Below are 17,812 nucleotides of genomic sequence, written 5' to 3'. Positions count from 1 at the left end.
CTATAGAACCGAGTTGATAGCTTTAGCCCAAGAGAATCACATTTGACTGCACTAAAAAACAGACAGTGGAAGATTATCTACATAATGCTGCCTTTACATCCAGCAAGCACAATAGTGAGATATCGCAGAAGGGGAGCTGGGGGAAATGGACCATTCTTAGTTACTGGAGCTGAGAACTTTGTTAAAGAAGGAAGAGAGTCTCGATGGACAGAGGGCTGGAAGCTATGTTTGCAAAGGTCTGGGGACCCCTTGTATGACGAATATTATTGAGAGGGAGACGGAAGAAAGCACCCCTTCCCCTCCAAATCCACCCTGAGTGCTGCCTCTAACCTCAGTAGCTCTGAAGGGATGAGAGAAGTACACCAAACACAAATGCCAAGAAATGTACCAAAGGAAAACAGAAAGCTCATACTTAGCACGAGGTATAAACAGTGCTTTCCTAAATGAGATGCATGAGAGAAAGAATTGGTCATTTAGAAAACCCCTCATTGGAAAGAACACTAGTAAATAAAAAAAATCAGAGCTGAAAATAACAGATGGTTAAAAAAAAAAAAGAAAAGAAAAGCAGCTGCAAGGAGATGGATATCAAACTCCCTGTTCTTTCAACATCATTGTTTCACAGGGAAGCAGTGATGAAGGTACGTAAACAGAATCTGGCCCAGCTCCTGGCAGTGTAAACACTCAGCCACTTTCTCCAGGGCGCGGTGCCACAGAAACACAGAACTCCATGAACCTGGTCATCTTCTGCATTTCTCAATTTCCCAAGGTGGGGAAAAACAGCTTCACTAGGGGAAGCAGGTTATTTCTAGGCTGAGAAGTAAGGACCACAGCTTTTTATTTCTAAACATACAAAAGCAAACATCCCCAAAGACAGTGATAATCAAGGGTTCATTCTTCTTAGCTAAGCATTTCAACAGTCTCCTAAGGAGTTGACCAGCAAAGGCGAAGACAACTTGAGTTTTTACTCCACCTTTTTTTCTTCAACAAGGGCACTGCACTGCTTTATTCTACACTGCCTTTGCCACATGTATAGGATTATACATCTTTAGGACTGAACAGAACTTTGGAGCTCATTCAATCCCCTCTTAATTTCCAACATAAGAACTAAAGCCCAAAGTGGTCATATGGGCTGAATTAATGCGTGCTTCATTTTGCATATTGCTTTATAACTGAACTTAACTCTTCAGTGTGGGTCCTGACCAGACCTTGATTTTAAATGCCTTGAGCAGCCAGGGACTATATATTAACCAGAAACTATCAGAATCAGGGGGTTGAGCCAAGATGGCAGAGTATAGGGACTCACAGCTCGCCCTCTCCCACAAATATACCAAGAATTACATCTACGAACCCACTGAATTGCACAAAACACCTACTGAACTCTGGCAGAGTGTCTCTTGTTTCAAAATACAGGAGGATTCTCACAAAATCCGATAAACAACAAGTTCATACTGTATAGCACAGGGAACTATATTCAATATCTTGCAGTAACTTATAGTTAAAAATATGAAAATGAATATATGTATGTTCCTATATGACTGAAGTATTATGCTGCAGACCAGAAATTGACACAACATTGTAAACTGACTATACCCCAATAAAAATATATTAAAAAATAGTAATAATAAAATTAAGTTTAAAAAAAAGAAATGTTTAGAATCAGGACCAGGTGAGAGCACGGTTGTGCCTGATGCAATGTAAGGAATAAAGTGCTGATATACCCGATAGGAAAATTCCATGGAGTCCTACAATCCCGGTGGTCAGAGAGATTTTGCAGGACTTTGGATCTTTCTAGGATCCAACAGACGCTGCGGGACTGTCTTCACAGGCCCTTCATTGGAAGTGTGGAGGGACAGCCCTGACACTTCTGCAAGCTCACCCTGGCCCACTCCACCCTCCTAAGAGTGGAATTCCATGCTGAGAAGAGCCTGGGGCCCTAAGACACAGACGCAGAGACAGAGAGACAGAGAGAAGCAGAAGGAATATTTAAGAGTGAAATGTAAAATCCATCCCAGACTATATTCCTGAGACGTAAAACTTAAAAGGTGACATGAGGAAGGGAACAGCTCACTCAAAGGCACGGAAGTTGCTTAGATTTTCCCATCTAAGGGTGGGCGAGGGACTTGGGCATGCCCACCTGCTCTCCACCAGATTCCACGGGGAGACTGAGTGTGAGCACACAGAGTTCTAGGAGCAGGAGGGACAGATGCCAAATGACCGTCACATTCTCTTCCTGGGTCCTTTCTAGAAATAAAGTAGGCACACATCTGTTATCAGCTGTTACCACTATTCCTGTGGCACCAAGGGTCAGAATTGAGGCCCAGCTTTGCCGCTACAGTCTGCCAGTGACTTGGAGCAAGTCCAGTCTCTCTGCACCTCCATGACTGCATCTAGGAAGAGAAGGGACCCAGGGGGGTCTCCCTGAAGTCCCTTCCAATCCCTGAGTGTCTAAGACTCCTCTTGGCTGCGGTTGGAAAGAAGGTGCTGGCTAGGACAGGGTGAGCTTGCTAACCTTAACAACTATGCATAGTCCAACCAACCTGGGCTCAGGACCTAGACCACCTGGGTTCAGATCCTTCCCCTGCCGCTTGCTAGCTGCGCGTGACCTTGGCCAGGTTTCATTAGCTCCTGATGCCTCAGTCTCCCTATGTATAAACTGGGAAAAACAATAGGATCGGCCTGAGTGCCGCAGCAAGAAGTAAATGAGATACAAAGGAAGCATTTGCATTGCATCAACTATAGAAGACACATTTTTCATCACCATCACTCCTAGATTCTTGCCCACCTGTTCTTGAGGTTTCTCCACCAAAACTTACAGTCCCTGCCCAGCACTAACACAACACACTCCCCTGGGTGGACAGAGATGAGAAAGAGATCCGGGACGCTTCTAGTGGAAGGCTGTTCTGTGTAGGTGATAAAAAGCATCTTACCGGCATGATAGGACATTGAAGCCTTCTGTGCACAGAACAGCAGCATGAAGGAGTGGAGCTGAGGCAGGGGTCGGTGGGCGGTACTCCTTCCCTCAAGGGCCAGCCCCCTCAATCACCAAGGGACGCAAATCAGGGAGGCTGTTAGGTTTCTACAGATAACCTTAAAATGTTGCATTTTTTCAAGTCAATCAATTGGCAAACACCAGTCCTTGACTCTTACAGGTAGCAAAGTACTTGGATACACCTGGCTCCTGAGTTCATGGGTGACAGGGTGGAGAAATAAGTCCTCAGCCATCCTAGGGAGCCGCCCCAGCTGGGGCCAAGTCCAGCAGGTATTAACACAGGCATGGCAGCGGGGCAGCCAGGTTCCAGTGGACATGCTCGCCCACCAAACCGGGCCACGAGAGCGAATGCCCCTTCCTGACCAGATTTTTGAGGCTGGACAAAGGGCCCAATAGGAAGGCCCTTGCTCTTTTTCCAAGAAGGTTAGGTGTTCAGACAAGGGAGCTGTGGGGTTGTGAAGAAATAATGTGATGCCTTCAACTTTTCCCACACACACATACGGCCTCCCAGACGTGACAAAGTTGGGCAAGGAAGCACTGAATTGTAGCCACGAAAAAAAACCAAAGAAATACAGCAGTCCAAGTGGGCAAACAGAGCTCAGTCCCAAGTAGCCAAGAACCTGGTTACAGTCCTCAGGCTCCTGGGATCCACCCTGGCGGCTTTCCAAGAGCTATTAGTTTGCATTAACACTAAGGGCAGATGAATTAAAAGTGAGAAGGTCTCTTTGAAAGAAGATGTCTTCACGTCCAGCACCAGCACCCAGCGTGCACCGCAACCCCTGATAAACACTCGGTGGATGCCCGCAGCTGACTCTGAACTCACAGCTGTGCTCGGACTTTTAATGTGGACACGGGATGCAAGATAAAATGGGGGCGTGACTTAGACTTTAAAGAAGATGGCATTGGGGAGATCTTTACTCAATTTCAAATAAAAATTTTAAAGCAGAGCCATCTTCCAGTTCTTAACAGTGACTCTCCACTTCAAAGCAATTTATGAACTTTAAAGGCAAAAATGTGCCCTGACAAATACCAAATTTCTTTCTGACCCAAACCTCTCAACTGTCACCCATCTGGCACTCTCCCCCAAATATAAAGTTCTTACCTCTCTCTCTTTTTTTAAGTAGCTAGATTCTGAAATACCTACACCTTCCTTCAGGCAGAACTATCTGTTAACTGTTCACCTGACACCAAGACCCTTCCCCAAACTGTGACATCCCCCCAGGGACAACACTCTTGACCGCACAGGCATTCCTGAGACCCACTATGATAACAGCAGGGCAGAATGCCACCCCCACCTGCCACCCCACCTTTGTACAGCCAGGAGGCCAAGCCACACTATGAGGACGGAATGAAAGGAGTTCCCACTGCTCTTTAAGCCTCCTGGGAAGGAGCAGGACAACTACTTGCCTGGAGGACCAGAGTGCAAAAGGACAAGGACTTTCCAACCCACGCCTTACGGATGACTGCTCTTTGCAGTTTTCCAGACATCTCTGCAGGGGACACTGTTCAATTTCTGTCCCCTGCCAAAACCAACTGGACAGGGACTCTGTGGTGACTTGGACACAGAGCCACATGGAGCATTTGGAAAAGTCAGGTCAAATGTCACAGTGACATCTAGAACCAATCCTGAGGAGCCTCACTTCTCAGAGGAGGAGCCAAATGGGTCCCCCTTGGCTAAGATCACTGGGGGACTCTGGCATTGCAACGTTTTTGGAGGCCAGCTGGGCAGAAGGCTGGTGGGTTATTTTTAAACTGGGAAAACTGAACGGGAAGGGAGCAAATTTGAATTCCTATGATCTTCTGAGGTCTCTTCCTGCTCCAAGATGCTACCAAAGAATGCTGCATATGCACATACATATGCACAGCCTCCTTTATAAAAACGTACATACGAACATGGAATGTGTGACTATATATATAAATGAGTACTGTATCCACACTTGCAAACACAAAGCAATTGAAATGCACAGTGCTAAGGCGATTCAGAGGCCCATGAGCTGTTCTGCAGCAGCGGCTGGAACACACAGACGCTACTGGCAGATCTGAGTGGAGTCCCCCAGCCCTCCAGCCATTGCAGTTGCCTTAAAACCAACTGGCAAACCCTGCAAAGCCCCAAACCAGGACTGCAGACTCCTTTCTGCTGGTGACTCCGGTCACAAGTGTCTCAAACCCAGGAACACGGGCAGGAACAAAGGAGATGAAAGAAGCAGCCCAAGCCTCTGTCCAGGCACCCGGCTCTGCCAGTCAGGTGCTGGGCAGGGCAGCGTTCTCCTCCTCCTCCCCCAGTCCCTGAAAGAGCAAAACGGTCCCCCTCTTTCCCTTCTCCATCACCTCCTCTCTCAAAGTCTCTCCCCTTCAGGCTGACTACGTGGACGTCAAGTTGGTAACTGGAGAAGACTAAAATTTAGGCCTCTAGAAAGGGGAGCTTTGCTCTAATCCTAACAGAGCCAAACGAATTTGAGGGTGCCTATCTCAGCCCTCTATCATAACAACGAAAAGAATATGGGGTGGGGGGAGATGAAAATTCATTTATTAAGACAGATTTGTGATAGTTTGCCCATCATGAAAAACTGATTTGCGATTTTCTCCAATCAAAACCAATTTAGTTCTGATCTTGAGTCGAGGCTCAGGATGTGGGTGGCTAACTTGAGGGGGTGGGGGCGGTATCTCTCCGAGTAAAAATCAACCAAGTCACTCAGGGCCTGACAATGAGCGTGAGGGAGGGGGAGAAGGCGGTGGGGCGCACCAGCTTCCCACTTGCCTCTCTTGAGAAGGAGATCCTACCTCTAACACTCGAATCCTAGTTGTTTAAAGGGGCAGTGCTGCCATTCCATGCGAACCCCGCACAAACCTCAGCTCTCCCCTCCCCAACTTCACAGCCCCGTAAGTGTCCAACCTTCCCTAACTGGGCGGCGAGAGCCGAGTGCAGACAGCCGAGTCAGCCCCGGGCCGGGCCTGGAGGTCAGTGTCAGGAGTACCGGGCCCCAGACCTCGACTCAGGCATCTCTGAAACCATATGCATCGCCAGGTTCCCGCAGCCCCCAAGCGCCCAGTACCCTGTGGGCGCTCCAAACGCGGCTGGACAATGCAAGCGCCACCCCTTCCCTCTTCCGCGCGGCAGCTACGAAACCGCGGCTTTGTGTGTGACAGCGAGTGTGTGCGCAAACGTCCCCGGGCTTACACACCCCCTTCCACCCAGTCTGCTCACGGCGCCGGGTCCGTGCGCGCGGCGAGCGCATCCTTCGCAGGTCCACCCATCAGGCGGCCTCGCCGCCAGGCCTCTGGCCACCCGGCCTCGGACCTGACCTCGGGGAGCTGGGGGTGACATCCACGCCCCCGTTCCCAGCCGCGGGGGGCGACCGGCGAGAGCAGCGCGGGCAGCCAAGCAATGGCAAAGCAGGGGGCCCGGGCGCGAAACGGCGACAGGAGGGCGCCGTGCCCCCAACTTTGCGAGCCACGGGCCGGAGGGGGCCGGGAGGGGGCCGGGGAGGCTCGCGCCTCGGCAGGAAGTTCCCAGGGCTGCACTGAGCATGCTCTCGGGGATTGTGTGCGCGGGTGTGGGCTCTGCGCTCCCCGCAGCTTCTCCGGCCAGGCAGCCTAGCAGAGCGCGCCCGCGGAATCGTGGGCCGGCGGCGGTCCCCTAGGGGTGGGGGGGCACCCCGGGACTGTCCTGGCCCCCTGTACCAGAGCGCCCGCCCGCTGCATCCCTCTTCCCCTGGGCCCCGGAGCCAGCCTCTCTGCTTCCTCCCCACTGGCCAGTGGCTTGAGCCCTCCCTGCAAGCCCAGGTCCCGAGGACCCCAGCCCAGCCCACACCCACAGCGTGACCCCACCAGGCTCCTCCGCGGCCCGAGAGCCCATCAGCCATCCCTGGCCGCTCGCCTCCAGCCCGCGCAACTAAAGCCTCCTCCGGACAGTCCACTGAAAAGCTCACAACCCCCGCCTCCCCAGGGGCTCTGGGGGCCAGCAGTCTGGCCTGGGAAGGGGCTGCCCCGGCAGGTGGGCGCCTCAAGGCGCGTCCCCGGCTGCACTCCTGGGTCCCGCAGAGCGGCCGGGGTACGCACGCAGGCGGCGCAGGGGCAGCGGGCGGAAGCCCCTGGCCGCGCAGCCCTCGCTGCAGACTCCCCCCCACCCTCGCGCCCAGCTCCCTGTGCCCTCCGCTGTCCCCTCTGCGTTCATCTCCCCGGGGAGATGGAGAGCTTCTACGCGACAGCCCCGACCCGCTGGCTCTCACCTCCTTGTTGGGCAGCAGCAGCAGCCAGGAGCGCCCGCCAGCCGCCGTCTCCGCGGGGCCCAAAGCGCGGCGGGGCACGGGGTCGAGGAGCCCCCAGCCTGCCGCGCGGCTACCTGGGCTGGAACGCGCCCGGGGCCGCCGCGGCTGCCGCCGGAGCCGCAGGGCCGCCGCCGAGCGGGCCGCGGCAGGGACGGTCTGCAAACTCTCAGCCCTGGCGGGGCCGCGCACGGCGCGTCCACACTCGGCCTGGACACGGCAGAGACGCTCCTCAGGGTCTCGGCGGACCCGGGAGGAGGTCTGTCCGCAATTTCTTCCAACCCTCCCCTACCGACCTCTCCAACTTCTCCCCGCTTGTGGGCTCGCAGTTCTCTAAGGCAGGGAGTCCGGCCAGGGACGTTCGGCAAACTCCCCGCCCTCCCCGCGGAGCCCTCAGCCAATTCGGAACGCCCCAGCCTCTCAGGGGCCGTCTGTAAACTCCCAACCCTGTCGGAGAGGGGACTTCCACCAACCTCCCAATCCCGCAGCCCAAAGGGAGAAGGGAGCAAGGGAGACAGTTTAATTGCGGCCACAAATAATATTCTAGCAAGGTCAGGAGCAGTGTGCAAACGCTGATAAGACAATGCATCCTCCAGAGAAGCGTAGTCCAGGCCTCTGAGCACCAGAGGCCTTAAAGCAGTGAAGCCCAGCAAGGGGAGATTATGGACTCAGTCATCTGCGGGTGCAGGCAGCTTGAATCAATGCCCTGAGCCTCAGTTTCCATTTTCATGGAATGGGTTATATGAAGCAGCACGAGTTTCTGCCACTCGGTTTTTGTGACCTTGAACTAGCCACTTAGCCATTTGAATTCAACTTCTTTTTCTACAAACATAATATATGGGGCTTCATGAGGTTATTTTGAAGAGGAAATAAAAATATATATAAACTACTTAGCAATACCTGGCACAAAGAAGGTGCTCAATAAATGAATTCCATTTCTCTTTCTATTCCCTCCTCCCGCCCCCAGATTTTATGAACACTCTGGACAGGCCAGCTGAACATTGTACGGTTGTAAATTCAAACAGAAATAAAACATGCCCTGAAGGCACCACAAAGAACATTGACTGACACGACATATTAAATCCAACCAAGCCCCGGGAGAGAGAATGCTGTACATTTCCATCGGTAAGCATTATAGATGCATGTTTAGTATCTAGAATGGAAAGAGGGTGGCCTAGTGGATCACCAGGGGTGGAAATGACAAGGTTCATAACCCTATCAAGTTCCAAGCCCTGTGACCAGTCACTACATCAAGTTACCGTATGAGAGTTTATGTTCAACTTTCCCTGCAGAATTTCTCCACCCCCATTTCACTGTCACCCCTGGGGTCTTTTTTCTTAGACTTAGATCACCCTACTCTGCTGCCCACCCTCTCCAGCAGAGGCATTTAACAACTGAAGATCATGGAATTCTTAGACTCTAGAAATGACTTAGTCCAAGTCCCTCACTTTGTAAGCAAATTATCAGAGCCACTCAGCTGGTGAGAGAGGTCTCCTTAGGACACACCCTGTGGCCTCTCTTGCACTGAGCTAGCCTAGACTCTGGGCTCATTGTGTCAGTCCTACCTTTAATTTCAAGCTGGAGGGAAGGGCTTTAACGTTCCTGCCCAGAGGAGCCCCAGATTATCCGCCAGTTAGATCCTCTGCTGTCAGGAACTGTCCGGTCTTAATAAGACCTTTTGGTGAAATCCCAAGAATGTTGGGTGGCATGTATTTCCCTCAGTCCCTTGGAAGTAAACTTAACATCTCACTCCCTCTTCGGGCACTGGGAGGGAAATAGAAGAATGGTGACATCTGGTGGCCAGGACTTTCTGTGCTTTGGACATGGGAGGTATAGATTCTAATCCTAATAGATTCACTTTGAAGCCAAGTTCCTGCTGGTGGCAAATAATTGTACCACCTGGTTGCCTAGAAATTTCTGAAAGACATCAATCAGTTAAACTCTGTAGACTCACTGCTATAGAGGAGAATACAGATGCTTATTATTTCAGGATTTTTTAAATAAGTGCATAGAGAGAAATAAAGTATAAGGGTATAATATTCTTATGTACACACATCATATGAGTTTATATAACACAAATGTATTTGTATTGCATATTTTCTATTTATTTGTATGAATACCATATTTGCAATGCCTTTGAGGGAAATTAATACTATCTCAATTGTTTTTCTTACGCAGTTAATATTGCAAATTAAAGTAATAATTGCTAAAGGACACTGCTTGTAGACATAAAGAAACTTACTAGGATGGACTTGTATATTTCATCATCTCCTCTCAAGAGAGAATTGATTACGAAGTTGGAGAGGAAGATGGACCTAGAGACTATCATACTAAGTGAAATAAGTCAAACAGAGAAAGACAAATAGCATATAATGTCACTTATACGTGGAATCTAAAACAAAATAAATAAATAGAGATAGAAATGAACCTACTTATAAAACAGAAACAGACTCACAGACAGACAAGTAACGTATGGTTACCAAAGGGGAAAGAAGGGAGGGATAAATTAGGAGTCTGGGATTAGCAGATACAAACTACTATATATATAAAATAGATAAACAACAAGGATTTACTGTACAGCACAGGGAACTATATTTAATATCTTGTAATAACCTATAATGAAAAAGAATATTATATATATGTTTGTGTGTGTGTGTGTACATTAGAGAGGAAGAAAATAACACAGTGGGGTTTCAATACCGAAAGCCCTGGCAGCTGCTGGTCATGGTCAGGCTTACTTGGTGAACAGTGATTAGTTTTTAGCATTTCCACCACTTGTAAACAATGGTGTTAGATTCAAAGGAGATTACATTGTTACACAACAATGCAACAGTGTCTGTTGGTGTTACTAAGTCTGCTCCACTTCTTTCCATATGTTTGTCCCATGTACCATACTTTAGATGATTGCTCAATTATAAACTTAAAAAACACAACTCTGTCCACACAATCAAGTCTATTGTTTCTCAGCATTGCTTATTAAGTTCTATGTGAATTATATTAATCTTTATAACAACTCATGGGACAGATTATACAATACCCATTTTATAGAAGCAGAAGCAGCCAAGCCTTTGTAAAGTTAAGTAAAATGCCCACCAGTAGGTACTATTCATTAGAGTCAGAATCAGGAGTGAATCCAGAGTTTTCCTGACTCCAGAGCCCAGAATCTTTCTACTACACTGTGCTGCCTACCCCCAGGAAACCAGGAAGAAATGAAGATCAGAGCAGAAATCACTCTGAAGATTACACTAAAAACTAAAGGGGATACATAAGTTACTTTACATAAACCACATTTTCTGATGTATTCAAATTGAAAATTATAAGCAATAAAATAGCAATTGTGTATATAAACCTTATAAAGCTGAGACCCATGTGATTCAGTGTTGGAGCAGTGCTCTGTGAAATAAACAAGTGAATGTTTTTTCTTGCCCAGGACCTGAACTATCTTTAATGGCTTGGAAATTATCCACTATGTAATCCTGGTGGAACGTAAAGCCTCCGATGGTAACAGTGGTTGATCAAAGTTTAGGGCCGCATTACTAGCAGTGGTACCCAGTGATGGAGGCCATGGTGTTGATAATGGAAGCTGAGATGTATAGCAGTGTCTTCACCTCACCAGTTCTACGACATGATTTTAGGAATTGTTTTGAGATGCATATGCCTCTGAATCTGACTCAACCTTTTCTTTAAATAAGTTCCTTTTCACCTTTAAAGTAGTCAGAGTAAGTTTTTGTTGATTACAGTTAAGTAGCTTGACTATTACATTAAAATCAAATGGTACAAATCCTCAGGGAAACAGAAGAAGTCAGAGATGGATCGTCTAGTCTGATTAAGGCTGAGGGTTAAAAATTCAACTGCTTTAAAGGGTTTTGATGCAGGCAGCCTATGGTATACATTGGCAGTTTATTAAATTATCAACTGTACTCACCTAGAATAAAGCACCTATTGAAATCAAGCTTTGGGGAGATCAAATAGCAGTTGAGGAATATAAGGACTATGGGAGCAAGGTAAACTCTGAGCTTGTGCTGCGACCTGCTTTGGCTAACAGAAGGAGGCAAAGTGATGCCCTCAATGGGTCTTTCAAATTTCCTACTGCCTTTGAGCCGTTGCCATTGCCACGAGAAGGAATGATTCCACCAGTCTAGTCCAGTGGTCCCACGAGATGGATGAGGGATGTGAAGCATAGCTGCCCCAGCCAAATGCAGCTTAGAGTGGAGCCTCCAGCTGCTCCACAAACAAAGGAGTAAGCCCAGTTAAGAGCGGATGGTCTCGGCAGCTAACCCTCAAATGTGAGACATAAATGCTCATTGCTGAACGCCACTGACTTCAGGGTGATCTGTTATGCAGCGTACAATTCTTTTATCCCCACAACAGCTTTAAGGTCTAAGGGAAAACTACATATGCCCATCCCATTGTTCAGAATACCTAGAGTCATGTGAATTGTAACACACCCACACACACACACACACACTCTCTCTCTCTCTCTCTTTCTGTCACATACACACACATACTTCATTTTATAGAGAATGAAACTTAATTTTCTAGTGCTTTGTAAAAACTGCTTCCAAAGAAAAGGTCGTCTAGGCAGAGGCAAAGAGGAATCAGAAAATTCCGAGAAGGCAGTGATTTTAAATAGAGGGAACAACTTTCTTGGAATATCCCCAACAACAGATTAAATTATGAGGGAAGGTGTTTACCGGAATAGATTTCCAAAAGACGTGAAAATTCTGTCAAGAACACCTTCGGATATATTGCATGTTGATTCTTTTCCTTGTTTTACAAATTGTGTGAATGAGAAAGCATTTCCCAATGTGTCCTCTGCTACCCTAGTCTGGCAGACTGAATGGACGTTGCTGGTGCTGTGGTGTGTGTATGGCCATTATGTGCTGACAGCTCACTGTGTATATCTCTTCCCAACTCCATGTTCAGTGGTTCAGTGACATCAGGTGACAGCTAATAATGAGCCATGGTGGCGTATTTATACCATGGAGATCCTGCTTCAGTTATGAATGTGTGCAATGAGTCATAACAGCAAGTGTATTGTTTTCACTGGGTCATGATCAAAAGCTCTGAAGGCCATGGCTCCCACAGTGACTGAGTAAACTTCAACTCCCCTCAGTACCAACAATCTATTTGTGTAAAACATTTTTGCCCCTGGAAGCAGGGCAGCAAAGCAAATGGTAACATTACCCACATTAATTTGGAAACTGGAATTTATCTCTGGATGCTTCTGCAGTAGGTGTTCAGGTTTCTGTGTATCTCTTTGTCCTCCATCCAGCTGCAGGAGCTAGGGGGCAGGGGGTGTGTGTGGCTATTTTATCCTAATGCTTCAGGCTACAAATTATAATTTCTGTCAATGATGAGAAAAGAATGAGTGTTTTCTTTGGATAACTTCAAAAGATGGCCGGGGCCTCAGCCACCCTTCGCTTGGAACATGTCAGTGCCACAGCAGTGCCATTCTTGAGTGAGGTGGGGGACAGAATTGGCTTTGAAACATGCTGGTGGCCCTTGTCTGCAACCAGCAGACCCTTGTACTGCAGTTTGAGAGACCTTATGCTCCAGAAGAATTCACCAGCTCACCTGCCCTGGGAGCTAGAAGCAAATCCAGCTGGCATTGCTCATGAAGGTTAGAACAATCTCTGTGTCAGATGAGAATCTTAAAAGCTACTTTTGTGTGTCCACCCTGAAGAGGAAACTGAGATGCTGCTCTTCTTTAAATTTCTCACACTTTGATGAAACACATCATATGTTTTTGACAAACATACTCAACGTTTTGCTTTTGCTTCATGACTTCCTGTGCATTCCAAGCTTCAGACATACTTAAGGGCCTTGGTGCCTCTCCCTGCCCATTTAACTGAAATTTACACAGGGGTACGCAGGAGATGCTGATGTAAAAGGAACCTTTCTGGAGCTGTATGATACAAACCATCACAGTAGACCGTGGTCAAACATGTTTCCTACCACGCCCTCCCCCAATACACACACAATAAGGGTGGTACTGGCAGGACTTTACCCACACCCCAATCTCCAAAACCTCACTGTTTGATTTGATCAATTGACTCTAGTCAGTCTTGCCTAGATAGCTATGCAGATACAGTATCAACCCATCCCCACAAATTCCAGCCAGATTGGTGCCATTAAGCCACTTCTATAGGGGAGTGTCGGAGGCTCATTTGTGTCCGTGCCACACTTAGCCAAGGAAAGCCTAAGTAACAATAACAACGGAATTGTAGCTGTCAGTGTAGGTACTTCTACATGCCAGACACAATTCTTGGAGCTTTATGTCTATTAAATCACACAATTCCTCTGAAACAGATGTTATGAACATCATTTTACCATTGAAGAAAACTGAGGTTAAGTAACTTGCTCAAGATCACAGAGCCAGAATGGAAATGCTTATGCCAGTTATAAAATTCTGGCTTTTGTAGTGAAAAGAAGAAAAAAAAGTGAATGAAGGGCCGCAAATGGCAAAATATCCTTCTTTCTTATGGGTGAGTTGTATTCCATTACTTACATATGCTGCATCTTCTCTATCTGTTCACCCATTGATGTGCACTTAGGATGCTTCCATATCTTGGCAATTATAAAGAATGTTGCTGTTAATAGTGGGGTGCATGTATCTTTCTGAATTAATTCTTATTTTGTGGTTGGCTTTATTCCTTTGATAACTACGTATGTTTAAAAAAGCTAAAGCTCTAAACATTCTTACAGTGAATAGTACATATAACATAAATTTTTAAAAATTTGTGCAGTTAAAAAAAAAAGATCACAGAGCCAGTAAGTGGCAAAATCTAGACCCAAACCCAGAGAGTTTGGCCCCAAGGCTCAGGCTCTTAGTAAGATGGCCTCACACCCCTAATTTCAAGCCCTTTATATCCTCCCCCAGATTGAGTTCTAACTTGTGAGAGAGGCCCAAAGGGCCCTCCTCATCTTGCCCTTGGCTATCTCTCCAGCCTCACCTTTCCCTGGCCTCCCCCCATCACACTGTCCCCACACTGACTGACGCTCAGCGCCCTGAAGCTGCGGCACTGTTGGCAAATGCTCTTGCACGAGTCACTCCCTTCCCCATGGCCCATCAAGTGAACAGAAATGTCTCTAACTCTGTCTGAAGTTATCTTTTAAAAGATAAATCACTTTTCAACATTAGTGTTTGACTTATATGTAGTAAAAAAGAAAAATTCTTATGATGTTTCTTACAATGGATTACAATGATCATGGTGGTATGACGCCAAAGTCAAAAGCCACTAAAATGAAAGAAAATGATGCAAAGAATGTTAACGATCAAATCCTCCTTCAAAATTAAAAGCCATTCTTGTTCCTCATCTAATGAGTAAAAATAATACATATTTACCTTGAATATAAACTACAAAAAAAAAAGCCATTAAAATGACAATGATAACCAGAGCTTCCATTTAGTTGCTTGATAAACATTAAACATTTTTCTACTTTTGTAGTACCATTTTAAACGTTATCTGAGCGCTAGACTGCAGGAAAACAGTAGCATTTAAGAAACCCTCCTATCCTTTTCTTTTCTGAAATCCTCCACCCTTTTGTGTTGTGGAAATAGCCAAAGGCAAACTTAGATAGACCCACCTCCCAGGGCCTCACAAGTCCCTTATTTAACTGATTCAATAAAACCTCTTTCCTTCTTTTTGAGATTCTTCATTCATGGATGTTCTCACTGCAATAATCTGAATAAAACCATCTCCTTAATCATCCAGTGCATTTTGTCCTTGACAGTTGGGTACCATGACTTGGACAGGACTGGGCTTCTCCTTCAGATCCTCTTTAGTCCACCCAAGTAATGGGACTGGCCAGTGGTTCCTCTGACACCTGGCACTCTGTCCTAGACTCTTTGTCCATTGATCATACAGTAGGATTTTCTTCCTTCCTTCCTTTCCTTCCTTCCTTCCTTCCTTCCTTCCTTCCTTCCTTCCTTCCTTCCTTCCTTTCTTTCTTTCTTTCTTTCTTTCTTTCTTTCTTTCTTTCTTTCTTTCTTTCTTTCTTTCTTTCTTTCTTTCTTTCTTTCTCTTGCTTGATTTCTAGTGCCAGCTTCTTTCAATTTTATGATCTGACCATTTGGGTCTCTGTAAATGGACTGATGGTTTATAGAGATCTTGTCTCTGCTAAGGGAAGAAAGATAATCCAACTGGTTACTCTTTTCTGTTTGTGTGTCCATTTGTCTATCTTTGGCTCAAATCAATTAAGAATTTGCACCCAATAAGAAGAGAACAGCTCTTTGATATAAACCAATGAGTTTTGTATTTCTGTGTTTATGCTTGACCTGTGGCTGAAATTTTAAAATCAAAGCTATAAGCTCTCTACCTGTATCTGTAAGTATATGTGCCTATGAATTTATAATAAATTCCTATATCCAGATGATATTAGCAAACTAGATTATAAAATCTCTTAAAAGAGCTCCATTCTGATTGCTTAGAGATAAATATGCACTTACATAAATTGAATATTCCTGAAGTTCTCACATGATACAGGGAGGCTATGTCTTTGGGTCTGTTAATAAATGTATTCACTTTTTGCCACTTGAGAAATTACACTAAAGGAGATGTGTGGTTTTTAAGGAAAAAAGAAGTAGTTTTGTCCTAAAGTAAAACGACTGGTTGCTTAAGAAGGAGAAATAGGAAAGCTTAGGAAGAAAATTGAATGATTATAAAAAGTCGTACAAAGTCTGCAGAAAGAGAATTTTATTTGCTATGGTCACAGTTGGCTAAGCTTTATGATTTATTTACAAGATATTTAAAAAAAAAACCCAAAACCCTTTAGTGTACATTGCTGTACTGATAGAAAACTATAATTTGGTTTTCTCGTGATTCAAATGACAAAATTTTCTGAGATTATTGGCCTACTCTTGATAAGAGGTTGCAAAAGGTTATTCTTACCCTCTGTGCAATCTGCCTAGATAACAATGATTCTGCATACTTTAAGAATAATTTCCTGCTCTTTATTTTGACTTTGTCTTGTCCTTGATCATTTAAGAAAACAGTCTTTTCACTTTTTGAAAGAGCTAAGTTAGGGTCCTTCACCAGCACAGTACCTCCTGTGTTTCCTTTTAAGTCTGTTATTGTCACTTTGATTAAATTGGTAGCCAAGTATTATTCTCAGTAAACTTATGACCCTATCTTAACCAGTGTTCAAATCTCCTGACAACTTTTGATTTTTTGCCTTTCTTATACTGGCTCATAAGTGGTATCTTTTACTCTTGAGGCTGTCTTTATGATTTCCCAGAGAGCCCCCAGAAAATCACAAGCAATTTGTTCTTTTACCTTGTAAAAAGAGATGTGCCAGAAGTAATTAGGTTTATTTGATATGTTATGATTGTTGAGTTGCATGGAAAACACTGTCAAATCAGAGAAGATACGTAATCTTCCCTAGGTTAAACTTGTATGGGTAAAATGTTATTAATATGAATACTTTGAAATGATATACCGTATCTTTAAATTATTCTAATGTGAGAACTAACTGTTTTCTGTTGGGACTCTGGTTGACATAATTAAAATTTATTTTAGGACCTTGGGAGACATTTTGGTTTTCAGGAATCCATTCTCCAAACACTCTTGGGAAGGACAATGGCTTAAATTATTTTCAAAGGACAAGGCCGACCATGATCTGGCCTCTTTGTCGCTTCTGTACCTCCTCTCATGCATTCTACGCTTGAGCCAGCTGAAATTATTTGAAGTTCCCCAAGCATGGATTGCTATTTTACCCCACCATGCTTTGACCCAGGCAGGCACACACACTCATCTACATCTGGCAAATTCTTAGCATCATTCAGGACCCAAGTCAAGCATCCTTCTCTAGAAATCTCCCCTGCCTGTGCCTCTCAGGCAGGGATGCCCACGCCCTCCTCCACACCCCCCAGTACTCACCTCTAGTCTGCACCCACCATGTTCTCCTGGAGAGGTTGTTTCCACGTCCATCTCCACAGTACGTTTCTAGCCCCTTGAAGACAGGGACTGGGCCTTGTTTAATTCATGCTGGCATATGGCTTACATATAATCACCACTCAAAAAATGCTGGGTTGGTTGAATTTAACTTACAACTGGTTGAATTAAACTGAGAGTCCTATTCACATTGGGATAGTGAAGAAACATGGGCATTTGAAATGGGATGAGTAAGGGTGTTTGATCATGACCTTCTGCCTAGTGTGGGCCCCAGATACCTTTTACAGCCATAATAAGAGAGAAGAGAAAAGAGAAAACTTCAGAGTTAATATCTTGGTAGCAAACTGGGTCGTGCTGAAGCTGGGGGTATTCAGATTGGTCTTCTCTCTAGGGAAGCACACTACATAAATTAATACACTGAACCGTGGCCTGAAAGGCCCCAAGGCTTTAATAAATAAAGAGCTTCAGTGGGCCAAATAAGAACACAACACTGCCAAATGTCCCGCTGTCTCAGTTACAATAACAATGTTTCCTGGGTCTGGGCAGAGAGCAGCTCAGAGAACATTAAAGAATTTTTCTGCTCCTCTTAAATTCCTCTTTGATTGAAGAGACAACTTTGGCATCTCCCAAAAGCAAAATGGACATGTCCAGTCTGTTTAAGG

The 17,812-nt window shown here is 45.7% G+C and overlaps 1 protein-coding gene across 2 annotated transcripts in view; it reads right to left on the bottom strand.

Moving 5' to 3' along the window:
* The window catches only part of MGAT5 (alpha-1,6-mannosylglycoprotein 6-beta-N-acetylglucosaminyltransferase), a 338,394-nt gene extending 330,786 nt beyond the window's left edge, over positions 1–7,608 (bottom strand). Inside the window, exon 1 of one of the 2 annotated variants that reach the window (XM_064484718.1) lies at positions 7,219–7,608. The gene's annotated coding sequence lies outside the window, so the exon portion shown is untranslated. The remainder of the gene's footprint in view (positions 1–7,218) is intronic. The other variant, XM_031451304.2, reaches the window with a different exon arrangement.
* Positions 7,609–17,812: the final 10,204 nt, after the last annotated feature.

The sequence above is a fragment of the Camelus dromedarius genome, chromosome 4, assembly GCF_036321535.1.
Source record: "Camelus dromedarius isolate mCamDro1 chromosome 4, mCamDro1.pat, whole genome shotgun sequence".
Taxonomy (NCBI): domain Eukaryota; kingdom Metazoa; phylum Chordata; class Mammalia; order Artiodactyla; family Camelidae; genus Camelus; species Camelus dromedarius.
This window is presented reverse-complemented; position numbering and strand designations above follow the sequence as displayed.